The sequence below is a fragment of the Trachypithecus francoisi genome, unplaced genomic scaffold (assembly GCF_009764315.1).
Source record: "Trachypithecus francoisi isolate TF-2019V2 unplaced genomic scaffold, Tfra_2.0 Lachesis_group0, whole genome shotgun sequence".
In the NCBI taxonomy this organism is placed as follows: domain Eukaryota; kingdom Metazoa; phylum Chordata; class Mammalia; order Primates; family Cercopithecidae; genus Trachypithecus; species Trachypithecus francoisi.
In genome coordinates this window covers 139,677,314-139,702,501 of record NW_022681453.1, presented here as the reverse complement: position 1 = coordinate 139,702,501, position 25,188 = coordinate 139,677,314, and the positions used below count along the sequence as shown (strand labels likewise).

Below are 25,188 nucleotides of genomic sequence, written 5' to 3'. Positions count from 1 at the left end.
TGCCAGGAGAATTAAGTGGACTTGGTGACATTTTGGTAAATATTAGACCCCTTTCCTGTATGTGTTTTGGTCTCTTTAAATTTCCTATTTCTTTTGCCAATTTGGCCATTTGATTCCTCAAAAATCATGTGAATTTTTTTCTCCAACTATGAAATTTGCTATTATAAAATTGTATATAATATTCGCTTCAATTTTGTGAAATTCCACTGTATTGGCAGTTATGGCAGCTTCATCATTCCTAATGTTCTTTATTAGTGTCCTCTCATTTTATCTTGATTAAACTTGTCACCACTTGTCCATTTTATCTGTGTTTCCCCCCAAACGAAAAAGAAAAAAAAAAAAGTACCCTTATGGGTTCTATTGTTCCATTTCATTGACCTCTGTTTTAATATTTATTATTTACTTTGAAGATTACTTTGATTTTTTCCTTAGCTTCTTCAGTTGAAACCTCAGTTTACTTATTTTAAAAATATCGTATTTTCTAATAAATGTATTAAGGCTGTACTTATTTTTAGTGTGACTGACTGCATCCCAGAGATTTTCATATGTAATGTCTCTTGTCATTAATTTCTAATTTAGTCTATAAGTTGTTTCATTTTTTTCTTTCTGACATTCAAGTATTTTGGAAGGATTATTTCTATTCTAATCCAATAAATCATTTTGGGGAGATTTTAAATTTAGTTTTCCTTTTTTACTATAATTTACTATAATTTTACTATAATACTATAATAAAGTTGCTTATAGAGTTTTTCTTTTTGGAAAAAATTGAAAAGTGCTATTAAGCCTAAAATATGCTTATTTTTGGTGAATTTTCCACATTTGTTTCAAAAGAATGTTTCTGCTTTGATGTTGGGTACAGATTTCTTTATATAGCTGTTACATCAAGCTTGTTATTTAAATCCTTTAAAGTCCTACTGATTATTTACCTATTGATTTCTATGTTTGATCTTAGCCAAAAGGCCAAAAAGCAATGCCTATTGATTTCTGGAGATATGTGCTAATCTCTATATCAGTTAGCTATTGCTGCAAAACAAACTGCCTCAAAACTCAAGCACTTAAAATAATCATTCGTTATCACTCATGTACCTGTGGTCAGCTGGGACTCAGTTGATCTGTAATGCACTTGGCTGAGTGCCTCCGCTCTAGGCTGTGGTGGCCAGGGGGGCTATTGTGGCTCCTAACTGCACATCTATGGGTCAACCAAGGTGGCAGTAGTTGATTCTGATCCCTACTGCAAGTCTGTGAGTTAGCTGGAAGAACAGATCAGCAAGGAATAAAACTGCCCTTACCAAGCCAACTTGTTGGTCCAACAATCAGGAGAACATGCACTTGTGTCAAGAATTCTGTTATATCCAGTTTTATAATCTGCCCTGAGCCTTACTTAACACTCTAAAGACCTATGTGGTGGGTTACATAGTGGTCTCAAACATATACATACAAGTTCTAAGCCCCAATACCTGTGAATACGGCCTTACTTAGAAATAGTGTCTTTGCAGATATAATTAAGAATCTCAATATGACGTCATCCTGGATATAGCACGGGCCCTAAATCCAATGACAAAATGTCTTTTTTCAAAGACAGAAAAAGAGAAGACACAGAGACACACAGAGGAGAACATGATGTGAAGATAAAAGCAAAGATTAGTAATGTATCTACAAGTCGAAAATGCCAAAAATGGCTGGAAACCACTAGAAGCTAAGGCAGAGGCATGGAATAGATTCTCCCTCAGAGCCTCTAGAAGGAGCCAACCCTACTGACACCTTGATTTAGGACCTCTAGCCTCAAGAACTGTGAAATAATAAATTAATGTTGTTGTAGGCTACTGGTTGATGGTAATTTGTCACAGCAGTGTCTTAGTCTGTTTGGGCTACTATAATTGCCATAGATGGAGTGGCTTATAAGCAACATAAATTTATTTCTCACAGTTCCAGAGGCTGGAAATCTGAGATCAGAGTGCCAACATGGTCAGGTTCTGGTAAGGGCCCTCTTGCAGGTTACAGACTGCTGACTTCTCACCGTGTCTTCACATAGTAGAAGGGGCAGAGCATCTCTCTGGGACCTCTTTATAAGGACACTAATTCCATTAATGAGAGCTCCACACACAAGCTGTCCCACAAATGTCCCCTAGGTCTAATTGACACACAGTAAAAAGTTCCGTAAGTTCCTTTGACATTTAGGCTATTTCTTCTCCATTGAGGTTGTGCTGGGGTCTGTCTAGTTTTTGGCCTGGAAGAAATGACAAATAATGGCAGCAAGTCTTGAGAATCAGTACCTCTTTGTGAGGCACTGAGGCACTCAAGTGAGGTTAACATGATTTCCAGGCAAGGGGCAGCTATTCTTTGGCAGAGGGAAGAGATTGCTTTTGCCAACTTGGGGAGTTCAAAGGAATGTTAGGGTTTAATATAGTTGCATTCAGCTACCAAAATGTTCCCAACTCAGGTCTCAAGCTCTCACAAGACTATGTGACCACTTCTCATAGTCTTTTCTGCTGTGCTGCCATCATAATCAGATTCTGGGTCTGATTGTCAGCACAATCTGACCTGTGACTGCTTCAGACAATGATCTCCTTAAAAGCTGCCATAGAAGTATGAGAAGTCAGGATAATAGTTACTGTTGGAAAGAAGCATAAAGTAATTGGAAGATGGCATAAGAGAGCCTTCATAGATGCTGATAATTTCAAATTTATTAGTCCAGGGACTGGTTATATGGTTGTGCTTGCTTTGTGAAAATTCATAAAAGTCTGTAGTTGTAACATGTGCACTTTTCTACAGGTTACACATCAATAAAAAAATTCCTTGGAAAAAGAAAACCTTTAAAATAATAAAAGCTGCCATATAAGCTCCCTGGCTTTAAAAGTATGTTGACTGCCTTGATCCAACCATTCTCTTGTGCTGTCATAAATAATCAAACTATTACACATTGATTTTAAAAAGCATTATTTCCATAGCAATTAAGAGAAGCTATCCAGCCTCTTAAGATGTTGCCCTATCAGCTGGGCATGGTGGCTCACAGCAGTAATCCCAACACTTTGTGAGGCTGAGGTGGGTAGATTACCTGAGGTCAGGAGTTTGCGACTAGCCTGGCCAACATGATGAAACTCAGTCTCTTATTAAAAATACAAAAATTGGCCGGGTGCGGTGACTCAAGCCTGTAATCCCAGCACTTTGGGAGGCCGAGACGGGCGGATCACGAGGTCAGGAGATCGAGACCATCCTGGCTAACATGGTGAAACCCCGTCTCTACTAAAATACAAAAAACTAGCCGGGCGAGGTGGCGGGCGCCTGTAGTCCCAGCTACTTGGGAGGCTGAGGCAGGAGAATGGCGTGAACCCGGGAGGCGGAGCTTGCAGTGAGCCGAGATTGTGCCACTGCACTCCAGCCTGGGCGACAGAGCGAGACTCTGCCTCAAAAAAAAAAAAAAAAAAAAAATTACCTGGACATGGTTGTGGAAGCCTGCAATCCCAGCTACTTGGGAGGCTGAAGCAGGAGAATTGCTTGAACCTGGTAGGTAGAGGTTGCAGTAAGCTGAGATCGTGGCACTACACTCCAGCCTGGGCTACAAGAGCTAGACCCCATCTCAAAAAAAAAAAAAAAAAAAAAAAAAAGTCTTGTAATGAGTCCTTGAGAAATCAGAGGCTGAGGCAAGGATTAAAGTGCTAACACTTTACTTTGAAGATACAAGCCCATAAGAGTGAGGGAGAAGTAAATAGGAAGTGAAACAAGAAAAAAATGTGTGAGGCAGTGCAAGGTAATTAATTACTGCACTGACAACTGCTTCACAACGAGGCCACAAAGAGACACAGTAGGTCCATATCTGACAACTTTTGTGTTCTACTTCAAATCTCAGCCCTATTTCCTACTCCAATCACTTCTGCAGCAACAGTTCTACACAGGTCTCAATCACTTTTATACAGGTGCAACCTGAGAGTATCTTTCTTTGGCTTCTCTCCTCCTGCTCCAGGGTCACTCTAATGCCAATGTGGGATGCTGGGAGATCCCACTCAGCACTTACACATTTACAACCTGGAAGTACCCAGGAGTTAACATCCATGGGGAAACAGGAGCCGATGGATAAGTGTTCCCCTTTCATGTTTCCAGGAGGATAATTCTTAGATGCACTTCACAAAGCTCCTTAGATCACCTGACATCACTAAGCATCAATCACCACCCATAGTGGTGCCTACTTAATAATGTATCTTTGTACCAGCTTTCCCACCTTCTCTGTTTCACTCACAGTGTCTCTCATTCCTACTCCTTGGGATCATTTCCCAAGTAAATTATCTGTTTGCTAGCTTTGTCTCTGGCTCTGCTTCAGGGGGAACAAACAAAGCAAAATCTTTCAACAGGAAGTTTGGTCAGCATGCACAACAGATCACAACCAGCAACTATGCCTTGAAGTGGTCCACAGGAGAGATAGGATCCCTCCTACTTCCCATTTTCACTGGTCAAACCTTACCTCACAAGGAGACAACTCCTAGTCTTTCCAGATTGTGTCATCTGGTCCCTTCTCAATCATTCAGGAAGTCTAATCTCATGTTTGAAGGGTGACCTGAAGGGATAGGGTGGGGGTTGGAGAAGGGATGGATCAAAGTAATCCAATAAGGTGCACGAGTTTATTGTCCCATACAACGAAGGAAATTATATTCAGAAAAGCAAGCGAGTGGGAAGTTGGCAGAGTTTGAGAGTCTACACAACAGTCATATGGAGAATCTGTCCAAAAAGCTGTTGAAGCTCAGGTCTGGAGCTCAGAAGAGAGGCCAGAGCTGGCAATTTGGATTTGAGAATAGTCAGGACACGAGAGGCTTGGTGAGGATAAAGTCAATCTAAGGAAGGGAACAGAGAAGAGTCCATGTCAGAGCTTGGTATCCAAGCAGGGCAGAGTGTGCAGAGGAAAGGAACCAAGGGGAGAAAACAATCTGAGTGAGGAGAACAGGCAGATGTTCTGTTGTAGAAGCAAAAGGAGAGAGGGTAAGAGTGAACAAAATGCTGTGAGAGGGTCAAGCAAAAGGAAGACTGAAAAAGAATCTGTCCTGTCTGGCAATTAGAAATCCATCTGTAAATCCTACGAGAATTCTGCTGCAGTGGGAATATGGGCATGTAAGCCAGACCACAGTGGGCAAGGAGAAAACAGGAGGCAAAGTGGTACCAGCCTCCACAGATGCTCTTGGAGCATAGATGCATAGAGGAACTTCGGAATGTTGGCCGGGAGGGGAAGCTGCTAAAGTCAGGGAAGGAAAAAGGAGCTAATGTTTACCTGGCAAGAGTCTTCCACAAAAGTCCTCACCAACTGTACTGCACAGTCCTGGGAGAAAGGGATCACCCCAGAAGGAGAGAAGAGGAAACCAAGGCTCAGTGACATTGCTGGTCCAAGGTCACAAGACTGGTAAGGGGTGAGTTTATACCCAGGAATTTGCACCTAAGATTGTATGATTCTGATTTTTCTGCTACATTATGCACTGCAGAAGGAAACAAAGATCTGGGAAGGACACTTCAGGCTGGGAGGGACTGGAGTTCATGTACAAGTGAAGAGAATACATGGTGGAAATTGTGCCACAGGCAGTGGGAGGTGGCGGGAGAATGCCGTAGGTACATAATTGGTTGAAAAATTCAACAAATACCAAAACCATGGACATGCTTTTATCCCTGTTTTGGGGGATTCCCTTTATTTTCAATCTCTAAATTAATGGATAGCCCCTAGATTCCTTGCCCAGAAATTAGGTTATGTTGCCTCCAAAAATAGCACTGGGCCTGGAAAAGCATAAGCAAGTGGGTGCAAGGAGCCTCTTACTCACAGGCCCAGGCCTGAAATATTTCTCTCCAGGGATGAAAACAATATTATATAATGAACAAGAAATACAGCATTGCTGTGGAAGTGACAAAAAATGTAAAAGAAACAGTTTCTTTTCTTGTCTATAATTTTTAAGTTTTAATTTTGAAATAATTACAGATTTGCAGGAAGTAAAATAACTAAGTTTTGGGGGGGGGAAATTCAAAATGTGTTTTCCAACAGACAGACAGCATCAGCAGGTACAACAAAAGGGATTTCTCCATAGATCATACATTCACAAGGCATTATTAGCTCAACAGTGAGAAAGCCACTGGTGTGTTTTTGGTGACATCCATTTCACAGTCTAAACAGGTACTATTAATGTGTTCATTTACAATTCCAGAAGAAAAGGCACAACATGGCAGGAATAATAATAATATAATAATATCTGGGGAATCCTAAAGTCAGGTGCAATAACTAAGAGACAACACCTTGACTAACAGTCTTGTATCCACTTTTCAGCCAGGGCCTTCTACCTAGAGGGAAAAGACTTTCCTCCCAGAAGCTAGAATCTTTCTTTCTCCTTTCTTGTTAAACCATGAAAGCAATGTTTCATTTGCTCAATATTACACTTACAAAAGGAGATTACAAAAAAAGCATCACAAAAACCTCTTGGATGTTCAGCTCTTCCAACCAATACAACTCCTAGGTTTTAGACAGAGCCTGGGAATACTTCATCAGTCTTAAAATAGGAAAACAGACACTATGGCTACAAAAGAATTTAAAAGTAAATGAGGTAGATAAATTAAAGCTTTCACACCCAGGAATTGCCTATTCCAACTTCATAGCCTTCATGAAATATTCAGGAAGAAAACAAAAAAAAAACTTCATAATTACTTGGCTTAGGTCCCAATTTTGTTGAACTAAGGAAATTCAACAAAAAAATTAGTATGTGAACCTGTGATAGGAAACACACCCTTCCATGAGTTTCTTCTCAAGAATGAAAACCCAGTTATTCAACAGAGTAGGCACTGACAAACTAAATTAAGTCACCTGAAATTCCCTGCTCAGGTGCCCACCTCTTCTGGGGTTCATGAAGAGGACAGCACATGGGAAGTGTGGGGAGGACACTGGCACTCTCAGGGCTCCAATTGAACTGCATTTAAGCAGCAACACACAGACTAACTCCCTTAGGACTACCATAAGTCCATCTGAGGGTATCCGACTTACGGTTCTAAAGTTGAAGCAGGACAGGCATGGTGGTTCACGCCTGTAATCCCAGCACTTTGGGAGGCCAAGGTGGGCAGATCATTTGAGGCCAAGATTTTGAAACCAGCCTGACCAACATGGTAAAACCCCATCTCTATTAAAAATACAAAAACATTAGCCAGGCATGGTGGTGCATGCCTGTAGTCCCAGCTACTCAGGAGGCTGAGGCAGGAGAATCACTTGAACCCAGGAGGTGGAGGTTGCAGTGAGCCAAGATCACGCCACTGCACTCCAGCCTGGGTGAAACAGTAAGACTCCGTCTTAAAAAAAAAAAAAAAAAAAAGTTGGAGCAATTTTATAATTCTACAACCTTAGTTTTATTTTTTTTTAAGTACATTCAAAAAAACAAACAATAAGATGGGGACAAGGTGGGGTCTATAAATAGGCCCCTAAATAGATGGCAGACCTTGTCCTTTTATCCACATACAGTCATCATGGAAGTACACAGTACTCCCTCCTCTCAATTAGGCTAAGTCATTGTCTTTTCCATGTTGGTTCAATAAGTTCCAATGGTTCTACCTTGAAATAGGTAACCAGTTTTTGGAAAAAATTCTAGGTTGTACAAAGATTCTATGTATACAGTTTGTCCCAAGTACAAAAGCTACTTTGCAAGACCCACTTCTTTCCAAAAAATTTTTTAATGTTAGTCTTTATTTGTTTTGGTATGAACATTTTTTGTTGTTTGATTTTTCAATTTTTTGCAAAGCAGCATAGCAACAGTCGTGATTGGAGGACTTGCCTGAGGTTGCGGTCACAACCTTCAAAAACATCATTTGCATATCAGTAAGAAAAAGAAAACAGGAGATGAGTGTTTACCAAAAAAGCGGATTCTAGAGATGTCACTGTGTCTGCATTTCTCCTTCCATGCAAGTTCTCCTTTAGTTTAGCTGACTGCAATCTTGTTTTCTTCCAGGAAGTGAGGGAATGCTGTCAGTAGCACCTGGTTTTTCCACATCTGCACTGATGCCTGATTGGGAGCCATCCATCTCGAAGACGGTGGTGCTAATCACAGTGGAGCTGGACCCCAAGGAAACCAGGAGGTTACGAACACCCCCACTGCGGATCACAGAGATCTCATTGGTCTTCATGGCCAGACTGCCATTGGGCATTCTGGTCTACTGGTTTCAGACAACAGGGTCCACGTTCACCAAAGGGGCCAGGATTTCCTTGGGAAACATTTCTGAGACTGTTTTCTGTCTATACTTAACAGAGCCATGGTGTTCTCCATGGCCAGCTTCCTCCCACAGTGGGCTGAGTTATTGTTCACCCCATGGATCATGTAAAGGACTTCGAAGCTGACTTTGGTGGTGAAACTCGCCCACAAATGTTGCATACAAATGACTTCTCTCCAGTGTGAGTCCACCTGTGAATCTGAAGAGCGCCAGAGGACGAGAAGTTCTTTCCACACTACATGCAGCCATGTTGCTTGCGCTGTCGGCATGGCTGGGCCTGTGGGCGTGGCTGGGCTGCTAACAAAGCAGTCATCCTGGGAACAATATTAAGGGTCCCACAAACGTGCCAGGAACTTCAACTGTGACATAGGTTGGCTGGGCTCAGATAAACATGGAAGGGGGACTGCTCTGACACTTGTGCTTGTAAAGAACCGCCTGGTCTTTGGGTTTGACGTTGACTGTGGAAATGTTCGGTGGCTTCCCCTTCCCTTTCTTGGATGGGTCTAGCACCACGTGGAGAAAGGACTCTGGAAGAGCACTGAGCCCGGCATCTGAGGAAGCAAAGCACTTGGGAGAGGAGACATGATGTTTGGGAACAACCTGGTTCCATCTGGCTTCAGTGCAAAGGGCATCAGCCCTGGGGACAGAGAGCTGGCGGTAGAAGGGATGTTGGCAGAAGGAATGTTGGCAGAAGGGATGTTGGCGTGAAGTACTTTGGCTTGTTTCAACGCATCCGGAGACAGACCTTGGCTTCCAGCTTTCTGGCTGAGCAAAGTCACAGCCGTAGAAACCTGCTGGGACATGCGGCTGCCCAGGGTCGTCACCCACCGCCAAAGTGGAGAGCATGAGAGGTCCACATGTGCACCTGAATGCGATCTGCTGGGTGAGTTGTACCTGCTGTTCCTGCTGCTGCAGACACAGGATCTGCTCAAGCATAAATGGGCGCTGGGACAGGCAGCACATCTGCACTCTGCTGATTCATCACCACCTTGGTGCCCCATAGTGCCTGCGAGGTCATATTTGTGTTAGCCACTTTGCTTTTGGGTAAATAGCTTATATCTTGGAGGCGGGCAGCAGGACGGTCTCTGTCTTTAGGTACACCGCAAGGTCCATAACTGGTTTCTTCCTGTCCCCTGAGCTGACACCATTCTCCCTGTGACCATCCTCACTGCTTGGACTGGGTGGTTGGTAACTAAGTACAGCTCTGGAGAAGTCTTCTGAAGACACTGGCCCCTCCCTGTCATTCATGATAGAACACGTAGATTTTTAGTGTGATTTTTTTCTTATGTTCCAGAAACTCAGAGATGCTAAAGAACTCTGCAGAGCATTACTCACAGACACACGTCTCCTCCTGGCAAAGCCACTGTACTGTGGCTTCATTCTCACTCACCTCATCATCATTCCCTGGGTGGGTCACTGGAGCACCCGCTTCCCCCGCTGGTGCCACAGGAACTGACCTCAGAGTTTGCAGATGTGGCTCCAGCAGCAGTGATATAGGACATTATGATATTATTTAATATCAAAACAAGCACAATATAAATTATCTTCCTAGCTGCATTACTGTCAAAGAAAAGAAATGAGAATGAAAGATGAGAATCAATATGGAATCTCATTGTATTGATATTGTTTTACTATTTTGCCATGAGAAAATATTCATGTGTCATTTGTGTGTTTAAATTGTTTTGAGAATGAATGAGAAGTTCTAGCATGATGATAGCTGCATGAGATAACATCTTCCTTCTTTCCCTTATAATCATGTTAAAACTTCATTTTAAGCAAAACTAGACTCCTACTATTCCTACCCAAAGTTCAGCAGTTTTTAATAAATAAATGCTCCTCATTTTGTTGTTTGCCTTTGGTCTATTCCAAGCCCTGAAATGAATTTTTTTACAGTTTTGTTCAGTTTTATAGTTGTTTGTGGAAGAGAGCATTTGCTGACCTTTTCACTTCATAACACTGGAACTCAATCATTTAATTTTTATTTGTGCTTATGGTTTTTTTTTCTGAGCCAGAGATTTTATTTTTAGTAGAGTCTGTATTCTTTTTCTAAGACTGTTGTCGGGTGACTTAAAACAACAGAAATTTATTTTCTCAGAGGAAGCTGTAAGTCTGAAATCAAGGTGTGAGTTGGGCCCTCCTCTCTGGGAAGGCTCTAGGGAAGAATCTGTTCCACGCCTTTCTCTTCACTTCTGGTGTTGCTGGCAATCCTCAGCTTGTGGACACATCACTCCAGTCTCTGCTTCTGTTGTCATATTGCATTCCATTTGTGAATCTTCAGATCATCTTCCCACTGTGTATGTCCATCTGTCTCTTCTCCTCTTCTTATAAGGACACCAATCATGCTGGACTGGGGCTGTGAAGGTTGTCAAAATAAAAACAAAGTCACTTGTGTTAAAAATCCTCACAAATAGAGCCAAGAAACGCCATGAAGGAAGAGTTCTCAGGCACAAATACCTGATAACAAGAATTATGACAAAAGACTGCAAAAACTAAAGCTGTGCACAAAGGCCATCACAACCTTACACACACAAAAATTCTTCTGCAAGGACATCTGCCCAGCAACTGCCTATCTAATCTTGTACTGGCACCACTCTTATTATTGATTCTTGTAGCTAAGGATAATTATTCCAAAACAATCATGTAATTATCCTCATTTTTTCTTTAAAAAGTTGTCTGTCTTTATCTCCCTAAATATACACATAGTTTACCACAGCACATGTGTTGCCATTGCAGTGCCCTATTCTCAAATAAACATTTTTCTCTTAGAGCCTCCCTGTTTGTTATTTAGATTAATAAAATGATATCTCAGAAGTGGGACCCAAGTGCACCCACCTCAGAGGAATCGGCAGCCCCTGGTATCAGGTGAAGTATCAACTGAGCCCTTTTGCGCTCCATGCTGCCATGAGTTACATTTTCTGCTCTAGTAAATATCCTTTATATTTCTTGGACTCCCTTTCCTCAGTGAATTCTTTTTCACTTTCTGAGATAATACAGGATGTTTTGTCTTTTCTGGCAGGTGCTATCTGGAATAAGAACAATGCTTTTCTGATTTGAGTCCTCTGGTTTCTACAGAATTTACATTTTGTCTGGGTCTGCATGTCTGGTATAGTATTTTGTGTGGTCTGCATGCCTGGCTTAAAATTTTTGTGAACACTCTTATTTTTTGTTTCATTTGGGTTTGGTCTTGTGCATCTGTAAATCATCTGGCTCCTTTTTCCCCCTTGCTTGTTTCTAAACATTATCTGAGAGCAAAAATAAACACTCTAAATGGTGGGCATAAGACAGCCAATTAAAAACCACTAGGACAGTCACCACTATCTAAAACATCAGTCCAAATTCCGTGACAGGAATTATAGAATTTTCCTCACTCTTGAGAGATTAATATAAAACAAAAATGATATTCTCAAACATTCAGGCATGCCAGGTTTTTGGGGACTCCTGCCAATTACATGATTTTCCTCATGCATTTTACATTTTTTAATTTATTTATTTATTTTTTTTGTGGAAATGGGGTTTCACTATGTTGCCCGGGATGGTAATGAACTCTTGTCCTCAAGTGATCCTCCTGCCATAGCTTCCCAAAGCACTGGAATTGCAGGTATGAGCCACCATGCCTGGCCATGTTTTTAAACCAGTGGCCATCATGGGGATCATTCAACCTCCCCAAGCTTGTTTTACTTAAAGCTGAATTAGAAACTGTAACTGCAGAGTTAACATGTAGAGCCTTCTAAGTTTTCTATATCTCTATTTTTTTTCTGCCTATTTTGAATCTGCTAATTTTTCTACTTGTATTGAGATAAACACACTGCTTATGGCATTCCAGACAAGATTTTTTTCACAGTCTTAAAGGGCTTTCAAACTAATGGCTTTACAACTTACAACAGCTCTGTGGCAACCAACAATCTAGATACGAAATGTAAATTCTAGTTTGCCTGAAAAACAATTGCTTAGGGTGAGGAACAGTTAATTAAGGGATTGATATTCTAAAATAAAATAGACTACCTATCAGGGTAAATAACATTTAGCTATATGACCAGACCCCATTTTCAAAGAAATATAATTTGTATCCAACTATCTTTTATAAACCAATAAGTATATATTACTATGTATTTAAAATTCTAAAGTTATGTTAAATTAAGTGATACTCATAGAATGTCCAAGTCATTTCCAAATAAAATAAATTCCAAAACATAAATAAATGTTTATAAGTTAGGCTCTCAGATTAAACAGGTCAAAATCTTAAGCTCAGAGCAATAATACAAGGTGTCTCTCTGGCATAAAAATGGCTTTGTCTGCCATGCCGAGAAAAAGCAAACAAAGCAAAATAAAAAACCTGCTAAAATGCTTTCTTACCCACATTGACTAATCAAGCAAACCAGACAAAAAAGCAAAACATAGATTTGTTACTAAAACACCCAAGCCTATTTGGAGATTTGATTTTTCTTATACAATTCAACCAATTCAAGCTGAAAAATAAACAATTGAATGTTTCATTCTAAATTCATTTGAAACTGATTTAAAAAAAAAAGAGAGAGAGAGAGAGGGGTGTAAAGGGGCAAAAGAGATTTAAAAAAAGAAAACCAAACTGTTTTGTTCAAAATTTTGGTCCACAGCCTTCATTAGACTACCTATCAGGGTAAATAACATTTAGCTATATGAACAGACCCCATTTTCTAAGAAATATAATTTGGATCCAACTATCTTTTATAAACCAATAAGTATATATTACTATGGATTACTATCTCATGACTAAAATTCTAAAAACTGTAAGATCTTTATTGTGGTATGTGTATCTATATGTGTTTACACATTCTGTATGTTGTGTCTGCATGGTAAAATCTGCCATAGTCAGCTAGAAATCCCTTAAGGAATTCTATTCAGATTGGCTTAGATAAATGAGTGCTTATATAAATTATGGAGTAATCAACCCAAATGCCTTTTAGTGCATGTGACGTAATCATTTCTTTAATAAATAAGCTTGTTTTAAATTTGTTGATGAAATAAAAGTAAAAATGTCTTCAGAATTTCAGCATACATTTTTGTCTGGATTTACTAGTCAGATAGGATTATATTTGTCTCTGCTAGATATTTTAAGATAATAAAACTATAAACCCAGCCTAAAAACATAATGATCTCTGTTTGTGTAACTCTTTGACAAGTAAGACTAATTTAATAGTGTTGGCTTAATAAAAACAGCTATGTTTTCTAAGTTATCAGCAAAATACCCATATAATTAACTTTCAAGTTCTTACTTAGGTGAACACCTGATATTCACAGACTGTACACATGTTTAACAGAGAAATTACTTGAAATGATGAGTAGCTTTATCTCATATCTCAGTTTTCATAAATAATTTAGGTAATATTGATAAAAATACATAAATTAGGTAAACATAAATGGAATAAATATTTATAAGTGAAATTTTTGTATGATTTAAAATTCTAAAGTTATGTTAAATTAAGTGATACTCATTGAATGTCCAGGTCATTTCCAAATAAGATAAATTCCAAAACATAAATTGTTGAACTTAAATATGTTTTTCCTTGGCTTCTTAAATTTTATAGAAAGACTAAGTATATTTGAGTCTAACAATACACACAAATTACATTATGGGGAAATGTTTCTAAAATAATAAAATTCTCATTTATAAAATACTGACATGTGATAGTTCAAAATTGCTCCCTTTGCTTGGCAAAGAATTTATGACTAAGTCCTCAAAAGCAAATGCAACAAACATGAAAATAGACAAATGGGACTTAATTAAACTAAAATGCTTCTGCACAGCAAAAAAAAAATCAACAGAGTGAAAGATAACCTACAGAATGGGAGAAAACATTTGCAAACTATGCATCTGACAAGGAACTAATATTCAGAATCTGCAACAAACTAAAATATCTTAACTACAACGAAAAACAAATAGCCCTGTTGAAAACTGGGCAAAGGACATGAATAGACATTTTTCAAAAGAAGACATAGAAATGACCAAGAAGCAGATGAAAAAATGCTCAACATCACTAATCAGTGGAGAAATGTTCATTATAACCAAGATGAGATGCCATCTTATATCAATGAGAATGGCTATTATTAAAAAGTCAAAAAAATTACAGATGTTGGTGAGGATATGGAAAAAAGGGAATTCTTAAACACAATTGGTGGGGATGTAAATTAGTACAACCTCTATGGGAAACAGTATGGATATTTCTCATAGAACTAAAAATAGAACTACCATTTAATCCACCAAACCCACTACTGGGTATCTACTCAAAGGAAAATAAATCATTACATAAAAAGGATATCTGCACTCACATGTTTATTGTAGCACTATTCACAAAAGCAAAGATATGGGATCTACTTAAATATCCATCAATGATTGGATAAGGAAAATGTGGCATATATATATATATCATGAAATACTCCTCAGCTGTGGAAAGAATGAAATCATGTCTTTTGCAAAAACACAAATGAAACTAGAGGTTATTAAGTGAAATAACTCAGAAACAGAAAGTCAAATACTGCATGTCCTCAATTAGAAGTGAGAGCTAGGCTGGGTGCAGTGTAATTCCAGCACTTTGGGAGGCTGAGATGGGTAGATCACTTGAGGCCAGGAGTTCAGGACCAGCCTGGCCAACATGGCAAAACCCCACCTCTACTAAAAATACAAAAATTAGTCAGTCGTGGTGGCGCCTGTAATCCCAGCTACTCAGGAGGCTGAGGCAGAAGAATTGCTTGAACCTGGGCAGCTGAGATTGTAGTGAGCTGAGATCACACCACTGTACTCCAGCATGGGTGATAGAATGAGACTCTGTCTCAAAAAAAAAAAAGAACAGTGGGATCTAAATAATGTGCACATATGAACATATTGAGTGGAATGATGGACACTGGAGACTTGGAAGGGTGAGAGGGTGGAAGGAGGGTGAGGGTTGATAAGTTATTTGATGGTTACAATGAACACTATTTGGGTGATGGCTACACTAAAAGCTTGGACTTCAGTGCTATGCAATATATCCATTTAACAAAACTGCACTTGTACCTCCTAAATCTGTTTTTTAAACTGCACTTGCATCTCCAAAATCTATAAAAATACTTCAAAAATAAACATGTTGTCATAACATTTTTAAAAACTTCTTGCTTCCTAGGTTTTCACTAGAAATTGAGGTTACTAAGAATTAAAAATTCTAATTAATATATAAAATTCTGTATATAAAGCATACCAAAGATTTTTATGAGATAAAATGTAAGAAAGGCATAAAAATGTGTTCTTCATTTAGAATAATAAAAAACACGTGTTCTAAGTTCAGAGGTTATTAAAGGTTATTTCAAAATATGAATTTGGGAAGGAAATATAAACAAGATAGAAATAAACCAGTAAGTAGGACAGAGAGAGATGTAAAGAAAGTTATGAGGATATAGTTTTGGTAAAGAGTTAAAAAAAAAAGAATAATTTTGTATGGGAAAGAATTATGTGTGGTAAACTTTTGTCTGAAAGTCAAATGACTGATTATTTAAGAAAGAGGAAGTATAATTCAAAGTAGAAAGTCTAAGCATGTCATAGAAGGTATGTGTACATCACAAAATGTTTGTGAAGCATGAATTTATGAAAGACATTTTTGTGTGTTATCAAGTTGGCTATAATTAGAAGGAAATTATAAGTCCTTCTAAAAATTGAGCTATGATATTAAAAATGCAATGATAGGGCTGGGTGCGGTGGCACATGCCTGTAATCCCAGCACTTTGGGAGGCCAAGGTGGGCAAATCACAAGGTCAGGAGATCAAGACCATCCTGGCTAACACGGTGAAATCCCATCTCTACTAAAAAATTTTTTTAAAAAATTAGCCAGGCATGGTGGCAGGTACCTGTAGTCCCAGCTACTCGGGAGGCTGAGGCAGGAGAATGGTGTGAACCCAGGAGGCGGAGCTTGCAGTGAGCCGAGATCGCACCACTGCACTCCAGCCTGGGTGACAGAGCGAGACTCCATCTCAAGAAAAAAATAATACAATGATAGAAAACAAATTAATCTGCTCCCCTATGTTAAAACAACAAAGTTTTCTCGAAGTATTGATCTGCTCTTACTAACACTGCAAGGAGTTTTGATTTTTAATTCTGAAAGCTGTTTAACAGGTGTATTACAAACTGCAGCTTCTTCCTGTTTTACAGTTTCTATTTCTGCTGAGTTTCTTTCTGAGATGCATTTAATTTCTCTAGTTTCAGGTTGGAAATGCCATCTTCTTTGTTTAGAGTGGTTATCTAATTTCTCAAGGTAGAGAAGTTCTCTAAGGCTCTTAAGGCTTCTCAAATTCATGTCTCAGAAATTCAACTTTTACTGTATTTTGCTGCACGTGATTTGCAGATCACACACACATCTTCTGGTTTGGCTGGGGTGATAACTCTTTTAACTTTCTTGTCAGCTCCTGTAACTTTTTTCTTCAGTACTAACTCTGCTGTTATGACCTGACACTGAAATGCTCTAGTTTGAAGGCCTGGGAAAGCAATGTTTTCCTCCTGCATGACAATTTCTTGATGTGTCCTAATTGCTCCATGTAACAAGGAGACATCTCATGCTTTTCCTAAGAGCTATGCATTTCCCTGTACAAGTACAAGGTACTGGTTTACTTGTTTACATTTTTCTATAATCTGATACAATGCTCATCACCTTTGGGCCCACACTCTTACTATATCTGATAAAATGCAAGTACCTTTTCATCAGGTTCATTTCCAGGTATCTGAATGGGCTTCCTATGAGAAGAGGTAATCACATTGAAGGAGGTTTTTCTTTATCTTTTTGGTAACTAGCCTAAGAACAAAATGTTTATGTTTTACGAAGACATTTTCCTGTGTTGTCTTTATTAGGTTTTCTGATTACTTGGGAAAACCAGGCTTTGAAAAGGTTAAAGCATTTTTTCTTTTACATCAGTGTAAGTTTCTGTTTTGTGTTTGAATTCTGATTATCATTCTAGTTAAATGACTTACTATTATTCAATTTTATTACTTAATTAACAGTGACCTGTTATGCTGTTTTTTTGTTTTTTTTTTTTTGAGACAGGGTCTCACTCTGTCACCCGGGCTGAAGTGCAGTGGCACCATCACGGTTCACTGCAGCCTTGACCTCCTGGGCTCAGGTGATTCTCCCACCTGAGCCTCCTAAATAACTGTGACTGCAGGGGCACACCACCATGCCCAGCTAATTTTTCTATTTTTTATACTGACAGGCTCTCACTGTGTTGCACAGCCTTGTCTTGAACTCCTGGGCTCAAGTGATCTGCCTGCCTTGGCCTCCCAGGAGTGCTAAAATTACAGGCATGAGCCACTGTACTCAGCCTGTTATCCTGTCTTAATCAAGGGTTTTAAACATGTTGTCATCTTTAACAGGCCTCCCCATTATCAAAATTCTAAATTAAGTCTTTTTGACCTAAAATCAACTTTGGGATATTACAGCCAGATCCCTGGAGAGCATCAAAGGATGTATCTCTCATCTTTAGAGATATTAAATGATTAGCCTTATTTAGTAAGTTACATGGGAAGCATTGTCAAATAAATGACACTAGATCTTCTTTCAGTTGCATCTATGTATTATTGATATGAATGTTCCAAAGTGTATAAAACTCTTAAAATCCAATATATTGCCAGTCATAATTCTGCTTATTATGTTATATGTCACAGAAATAATCAATTTCCTTATCAATTGCTGATTATAATGAACTTCTATCAGATTTTTAACCATGGTTCTTCTAAGTTTTTGTCATCCGTAGTTATTGTTTTGATTTTTCTCTAACAGTATTTGCAATCAGATTTGTGAAAAAGACTCTGACAATTACTCTTCAATAGAGGTTTGGGTTTGTTTGTTTGTTTGTTTCTTGCTTTTTGTTTTGAGATGGACTGTCGCCAGGCTGGAGTGCAGTGGGGAAATCTCAGTTCACTGCAGCCTCTGCCTTCTGGGTTCAAGTGATCCTCCCACCTCAGCCTCATGAGTAGCTGGGATTACAGGTGTGCGCCACAACACCCAGCTAATTTTTGTATTTTTTGTAGAGACGGGGTTTCACCATGTTGGCCAGGCTTATTTCAAAATCCCGACTTCAAGAGATCTGATCACCTAGGCCTCCCAAAGTGCTAGGATTACAGGCATGAGCCACAGCGCCTGGCCAGAGGTTTTCTTTTTTCTTTTTTAAGTAACTTTAAGAACAATTGACTAAATAAAAAATTTCAGAACTCTAAGAAGAAACTGGTGAATTTGTGAGACAACAAATCAAGGTCAAGCACAACAAAAATTAATTAAAAGAGATTAAATAACTGATGAAGATAATGTTTTTATGACTTTTATTTCAAACATTATTGGTTCTTCACTTAAATGTTTTGTTTTCCAGATTTAAGAAAATGTTATCTCAGCCGGGTGCAGTGGCTCATGCCTGTAATCCCAGCACTTTGGGAGGCCAAGGCAGGCAGATCCCTTGAGACCAGGAATTTGAGACCAGCCTGGGAAACACGGTGAAACCCAGTCTGTACTAAAAATACAAAAAAATTAGCCGGGCATGGTGGCACCCGCCTGTAGTCATAGCTACTTAGAATATTGAGGTAGGAGGATTTTCTGAGCCTGGGAGGCAGGGGTTTAAGTGAGTCAAAATCACACCACTGCAGTCCAGCCTCCGCAACAGAGCAAGACCCTGTCTCAAAAAAAAAAAAGAAAAAGAAAAAGAAAAAAGAAAATATTCTGTCTTAAGCTGTCTGTAGTTTAAAGAAATTTGGTAAAGTATATTTTTATGAACAAAGGCAGAAGCATTTATTTCTTTCTCCCTACTTGAATTCTCCAAAAGGTGGAAACTATCTGTGAATATTCATTTAGTTTTTTGCATAATATAGTTATATATTTGTGTGTGATATAGGCAATATAGTTATTTGCATAAGTTCAATAAAAATTTGCTCTCTTTATAACAGCATACAACTGGAAACATTTGTTATATTACCAAAGCTCTGACTGGAATATTACATTTGAGAATGTGTACAGAATGCCTGGTTTCAAGGGTTCCCAGTCTTACAGAGAGTAAGTAAAAATTATCATTTCCTGGCAGGCTCAGGAACCTTAAGACTGGAAGTAAAATCTAAAGTCTGCTTTGGTTTGGCTTCTTAGCCTCAAGATTTCAAATATGAGATTATTAGGTGATCAATATAGACAGAAAAAGTTATATTTCTAAGGAAAAGCTATAATACACTTGTTATTAGATTGTAGTCCTATGCATTATTTTGAGTATTTGTTATGTACCTGTAGACTAGACTAGATTCTAAATTCTTCTAGGTTTCTTCAATCAAGCTTCTATAAAATTATGAAAACTGGGAACTGTTCTATTCCTGAAGCCCTACAAGCAGAAGCTAGATAATTTTAAGAAACAAGTCTCATGCCTGTTGTATAGGCCACTCTGAAAGTTCACCAAGCCACCCTATAGCATAACCGGAGACATTCAGACTGCAAACTAGGTCAAGAAGTTGACAACTTCATGCTGTGGGCAGCTTGTCCCAAGATGTCAGCACAAGACTCCATATCATAATGAGACTCTTTTTCACTTGGCAGGATAATGTGCTAATTGAAATTTCACAATCAGGAGGGTGGAGCAACATGGCCGAATTTGTCCTCCCTGCTGGAACACCAGGCTTTAACAACTATCTACACAGAGAAAAGCACCATCACAGGAAACAAAAATCAGGTAAGCAATCACAGTACCTGGATTTAACTTTGTATCGCCAAAAGAGGCATTGAGGAAGGCAGGAGAGAGTCTTGAATCACCAGGAGAGTGCATTCACTGGGGGACATTACATTGAACTCTGTACTGCCCTGCCATAGAGGAAAATAAAGCCATGCTGGGCTCAGCAAGTGCCTGTGAATGGACCAGACTGAGCCAGAGGGGAATAGCCCATCCCAGCGGTCAGAACTTGAGTTTCTCAGCAAGCATCACTACTGTGGACTGAAGTGCTCTGGAGTTGTAGGTGAACTTGAAAGACAGTCTAGGACACAAGGACTGCAATCCCTAGGCAACTCCTAGTGCTAGACTGGACTTAGAGCCAGTAAACTAGGGTGACTAGTGACCTAGGGAGACACCAGCTGATGTGGCTAAAGGAATATTTGTGCCATCCCTCCTTCCATCCCAGGCAGTGCAGCTTGCAGCAATGAAAGTAATTCTTTCCTTCTGTTGAAAGAGAGAAGAGTGAAGAGGACTTTGTCTTACACCTTGGATACCAGCTTAGCCACAGTAGGATAGGTAATTGGACAGAGATGTAAGGCCTCCGTTCAAGCCCTGGCACCTGGACATTTCTAGACACACTCTGGACCTAAACAGAACCTGCTACCTCGAAGGGAGGGACCCACTCTTGGCAGGATTTATCACCTGTTGATTAAAGAGCCCTTGGGGCCTGAGTAACTTCCAGTGATACCCAGGGAGTATGCCATGGGCCTTTGGCTCTGACATGTATTGGCTTTGGGGTGATCCAGCACATTCCCAGCTATAATGGCTACAGGGAAAGACTCCATCTGTTTGATAAAAGCAGAGGGAAAAGTAAAGGGGACTTTGTGTTCCACTTTAAGTGCCAGCTCAACCACAGTGGACAGAGCTCTTAGAGGTCCCAAGTTCAGGCCCCTAGGCCTACTCTTAGACAGCATTTCTGGACCTGCTCTGGGCTAGAGAGAAGCCCACTGCCCTGAACGGTGAGCCCCAGGCCTGGCAGCATTCACCACAAGCTGACGGAAGAAACTTTGGGCTTTACATGAACATTAGTGGTGGCCTGACAGAACCCTGCCATGGACCAGTGGTGGTGGTGGCCACAGGGAGAGACTTCTCTGTCTGTGGAAATGGGAGGGAAGAGCAGGAAGGACTTTGTGTTGTGGTTTGAGCGCCAGCTTAGCCATTGAGAATAGAACATCAGATAAATTGCGAAGGTTTTTGACTCCAATTCCTGGCTCCCAGACAGCACCTCTGGATATGCCTGGGACCTGGTGAAACTCACTACCCTGAAGGGAGGGCCTTAGGCAAGGTCCAGTATTGTGCTGGCTTCAGATCTGACCCAGAGCAATCCCTGTGGTGATGGCCACAGATATGCACACCCCCAGTTACAGGTAGCTCAGCACACAGAGAGAGACTCTGTTTGGGGAAAAGTAAGGGGGGAAGAAAAAAAAAAACAAGAGACTCTTGCTTGATAATCTAGAGAAGACTTCTGGTTCTTATCCAAGACCACAAAGATGGTACCTCTGAGTCTGCAAAAACCACAGTGTTATTGGGCTTGAATCCCAAGTCCCTTTGAATACATAGAAAGCCTTCCCAAGAAAGACAGGTACAAACAAGCCCAGGCTGTGAAGACTACAACAAATACCTAACTCTTCAATGCCCAGACACTGAAGAACATCTTCAAGTATCAATACCATCCAGGAAAACATGATCTCACCAAATGAATTCAATAAGCTATCAGGGGCCAACCCTGCAGAAACAGAGATATATGACCGTTCAGACAAAGAAATCAAAATAGCTTTTTTGAGGCAACTCAAATAAAATGCAGAGAAGGAATTTAGAATTCTATCAGATAAATTTAACAAAGGGATTACAATAATTAAAAAGGATCAAGCAGAAATTCTACAGTTGAAAATGCAACTGACACACTGAAGAATGCATGAGAGTCTCTTAATAGCAGAACTGATCAAGCAGAAAAAAAAATTAGTGAGCTTGAAGACAGACTTTTTTTTTTTAATTTTTTTTATTTTTTAGTAGAGACGGGGTTTCACCGGGTTAGCCAGGATGGTCTCGATCTCCTGACCTCGTGATCCGCCCGAAAGACAGACTTTTTGAATATACACAGTCAGAGGAGACAAAAGAAAAAGGCTTAAAAAACAATGAAGCATGCCTACAAGATTCGGAAAATAGCCAATAGCCTCAAATGGACCACTCTGAGAGTTATTGGCCTTAAGGAGAAGGTAGCAAAAGAGATAGGGGTAGAAAATTTACTAAAAGGGGTAATAACAGAGAATTTCTCACACCTAGAGAAATATATCAACATTCAAGTACAAGAAGGTTATAGAACACCAGGCAGATTTAACTCAAAGAAGACTACTTCAAGGCATTTTATAATCAAACTCCCAAAGGTCAAAGATAAAGAATTCTAAAAGCAGCAAGAGAAAAGAAACATGTAACATACAATGGAGCTCCCAAATGACTGGCAGCAGACGTTTCAGTGAAACCTTATAGGCCAGGAGAGAGTGGCATGACATGTTTAAAGTGCTGAAGGAAAAAACTTTTACCCTAGAGTAATATATCTGCTGAAAATATCCCTTAAGCATGAAGGAAGAAACAAAGACTTTCCCAGACAAACAAAAGCTGAGGGATTTCAACACCAGACCTGTCCCACAAGAAATGCTAAAGGGATTTCTTCAACCTGAAAGAAAAGCATTGGCCCGGCATGGTGGCTAACACCTGTAATCCCAGCACTTTGGGAGGCCAAGACAGGCAGATCACTTGAGGTTAGGAATTTGAGACCAGCCTGGCCAACATGATGAAACCCTGTCTCTACTAAAAACACAAAAAATTAGCCAGGCGTTGTGGTGCACGCCTGTAGTCCCAGATACTCAGGAGGTTGAGGCAAGAGAATCACTGGAATCCAGGAGGAGGAGGTTGCAGTGAGCTGAGATCCACTGCACTCCAGCCTGGGCAACAGACTGAGACTCAGTCTCAAACAAACAAACCAAAAAATCCTTTATATTATCTAATATTCATTTTATATTTATATCTTCCCAATTGTCCTCCAAATGACTTTTTAGCTAATTGGTTTGAACAAACATCCAATCAAGGTCCACAGATTGCCTTTGTTGCTATGTCTTTCAAATCTCTTTTCATCTAGAATATCCTCCCTTTCCACCCTTTTTGTGTTTCATGACACTGACCAATTGAAGAGACCTGATCAGACAGATGTCTTATAGAACAACCCATCTTCTGAGACTAAAAGTTATTTCTAAATTAAGGTTAAAATATTGGGAAAAAATATATCATAGCACTGTGTATTTCAAACTGCATTATATTAGGACACACATAAAGTCTATGTGCTATAATAATCGTTGTCCCATTATTGCTGGTGTTACAATTATAAATTGACTTTAAAATCAGCTTTAAAAGCAATATTAGGCCGGGCGCGGTGGCTCAGCCTGTAATCCCAGCACTTTGGGAGGCTGAGGCAGGCGGATCACAAGGTCAGGAGATCGAGACCATCCTGGCTAACACAGTGAAACCCCGTCTCTACTAAAAAATACCAAAAACTAGCCGGGCGAGGTGGCGGGCGCCTGTAGTACCAGCTACTCGGGAGGCTGAGGCAGGAGAATGGCGTGAACCCGGGAGGTGGAGCTTGCAGTGAGCTGAGATCTGGCCAGTGCACTCCAGCTTGGGTGACAGAGCGAGACTCCGTCTCAAAAAAAAAAAAAAAAAAAAAAAGCAATATTAAATACATTAAAAAGATAAATTATATATTCCTTAATTCAAAAATCAAATTCATGGAATCATACTTTAAGGAAATAATGAACCCATGGGGGGTGGGGAAATCTATTCATGAATATTTTAAACACCTATTTTACGAAAAAGCTAGAAAAAATATGAATATTTTTGACAGTAGTAACTCTGGTTCATTCATTCCTTTATTCAATACATGTTTATTTAGCTCTTGCTATGTATTAACACTGGGTTAGCTACTAAGAATTTAAAGACAAATATGGCACGGCCTCTGCCTTGGGGATCAGATCGGGGAGCAAGCAAGCACACAGACACTGACACCACAAAGTGAGGAAAACCACAAAGGGGAGAATTTTCCACTTTTAATGACTTCAGAGTACTTCCCTCAGTACTCCACCTCCTCCCCAGATGAGGAGACACTCAAGAATTGATTACCAATTCATTTGACATTAATTTCTAACGTAATTGCAATGTGGTTTTATAAAAGATAAACAAAATGATATTTCAGGTAGCAAATAGTGACCACCTGTAGCCCTGAAACACTGAAGAGAGCCAAGATATCAGAGTTGATATTTGTTCAACTGTAGAATTGTATCCATCAATTTTTTTTATTGCTTGAGAGAGAATGTATGGGGGAAGTCTGAGCATGATTTGTTTGTACATGTAAATAATATCAGTTTTAATGATGCCTTCTTACAGTTTTAATGATGCTACTTACTGAGCCTAAAATTACGTTTCAAAGGCAGTTTATTGACAGCAATGGTGGGTCACATTTGCCCCGTCTTTAGTCCCAGGGCAGCAGCAGAGTGTGCACACTGCAGCTGGCATGCGGAACAGACCCATGTCCCACATCACTGCTGATCTTGACACAAAGGCTTTACCACTCAGTCTCAAAATGGACCTTGTCAAGTTCAGTTCAGGCACTTTTAAATGTTCACTCAAGTTGCAGTGAGTTGAGATCGTGCCATAGCATTCCAATCTGGGTGACAGAGCAAGACTGTCACATAAATAAATTAAATAAATAAATATTCACTCAATGAACTACTTTTTTTTTTTAGACCAAGTCTCGCTCTGTCACCCAGACTGAAGTGCAGTGCAGTGGCTCAATCTCTGCTTACTGCAACCTCTGCCTACTGGGTTCAAACAATTCTCCCACCTCAGCCTCCCGAGTAGCTGGGATTACAGGCATGCACCACCATGCTCAGATAATTTTTGTATTTTTAGTAGAGACCGGGATTTCACCATGTTGGCCAGGCTGGTCTCGAACTCCTCATCTCAGGTGACCCACCCGCCTCAACCTCCCAAAGTGCTGAAATTCAGGCGTGAGCCAGCACGCCTGGCCAGCTACTCTTAAAGTATGTTTGTGTAAAACATACTTTATGACAGTCAGAACTGAATGAGATTTTAGAATATCTTTAGTCCATTCCTCTGCCTTTAGACTGGACCATGGCTACTTGGAGTCCTAAAGATAAGAATGTATCTTTTTAAAATAAAATGGAATGTCAGAAGGAGCAACTT

The 25,188-nt window shown here is 39.8% G+C and overlaps 1 pseudogene; it reads right to left on the bottom strand.

Annotated features, from left to right (window-relative positions):
- Positions 1–7,919: 7,919 nt before the first annotated feature.
- LOC117078639 lies at positions 7,920–24,513 on the bottom strand (annotated as a pseudogene).
- Between the last annotated feature and the right edge of the window lie 675 nt (positions 24,514–25,188).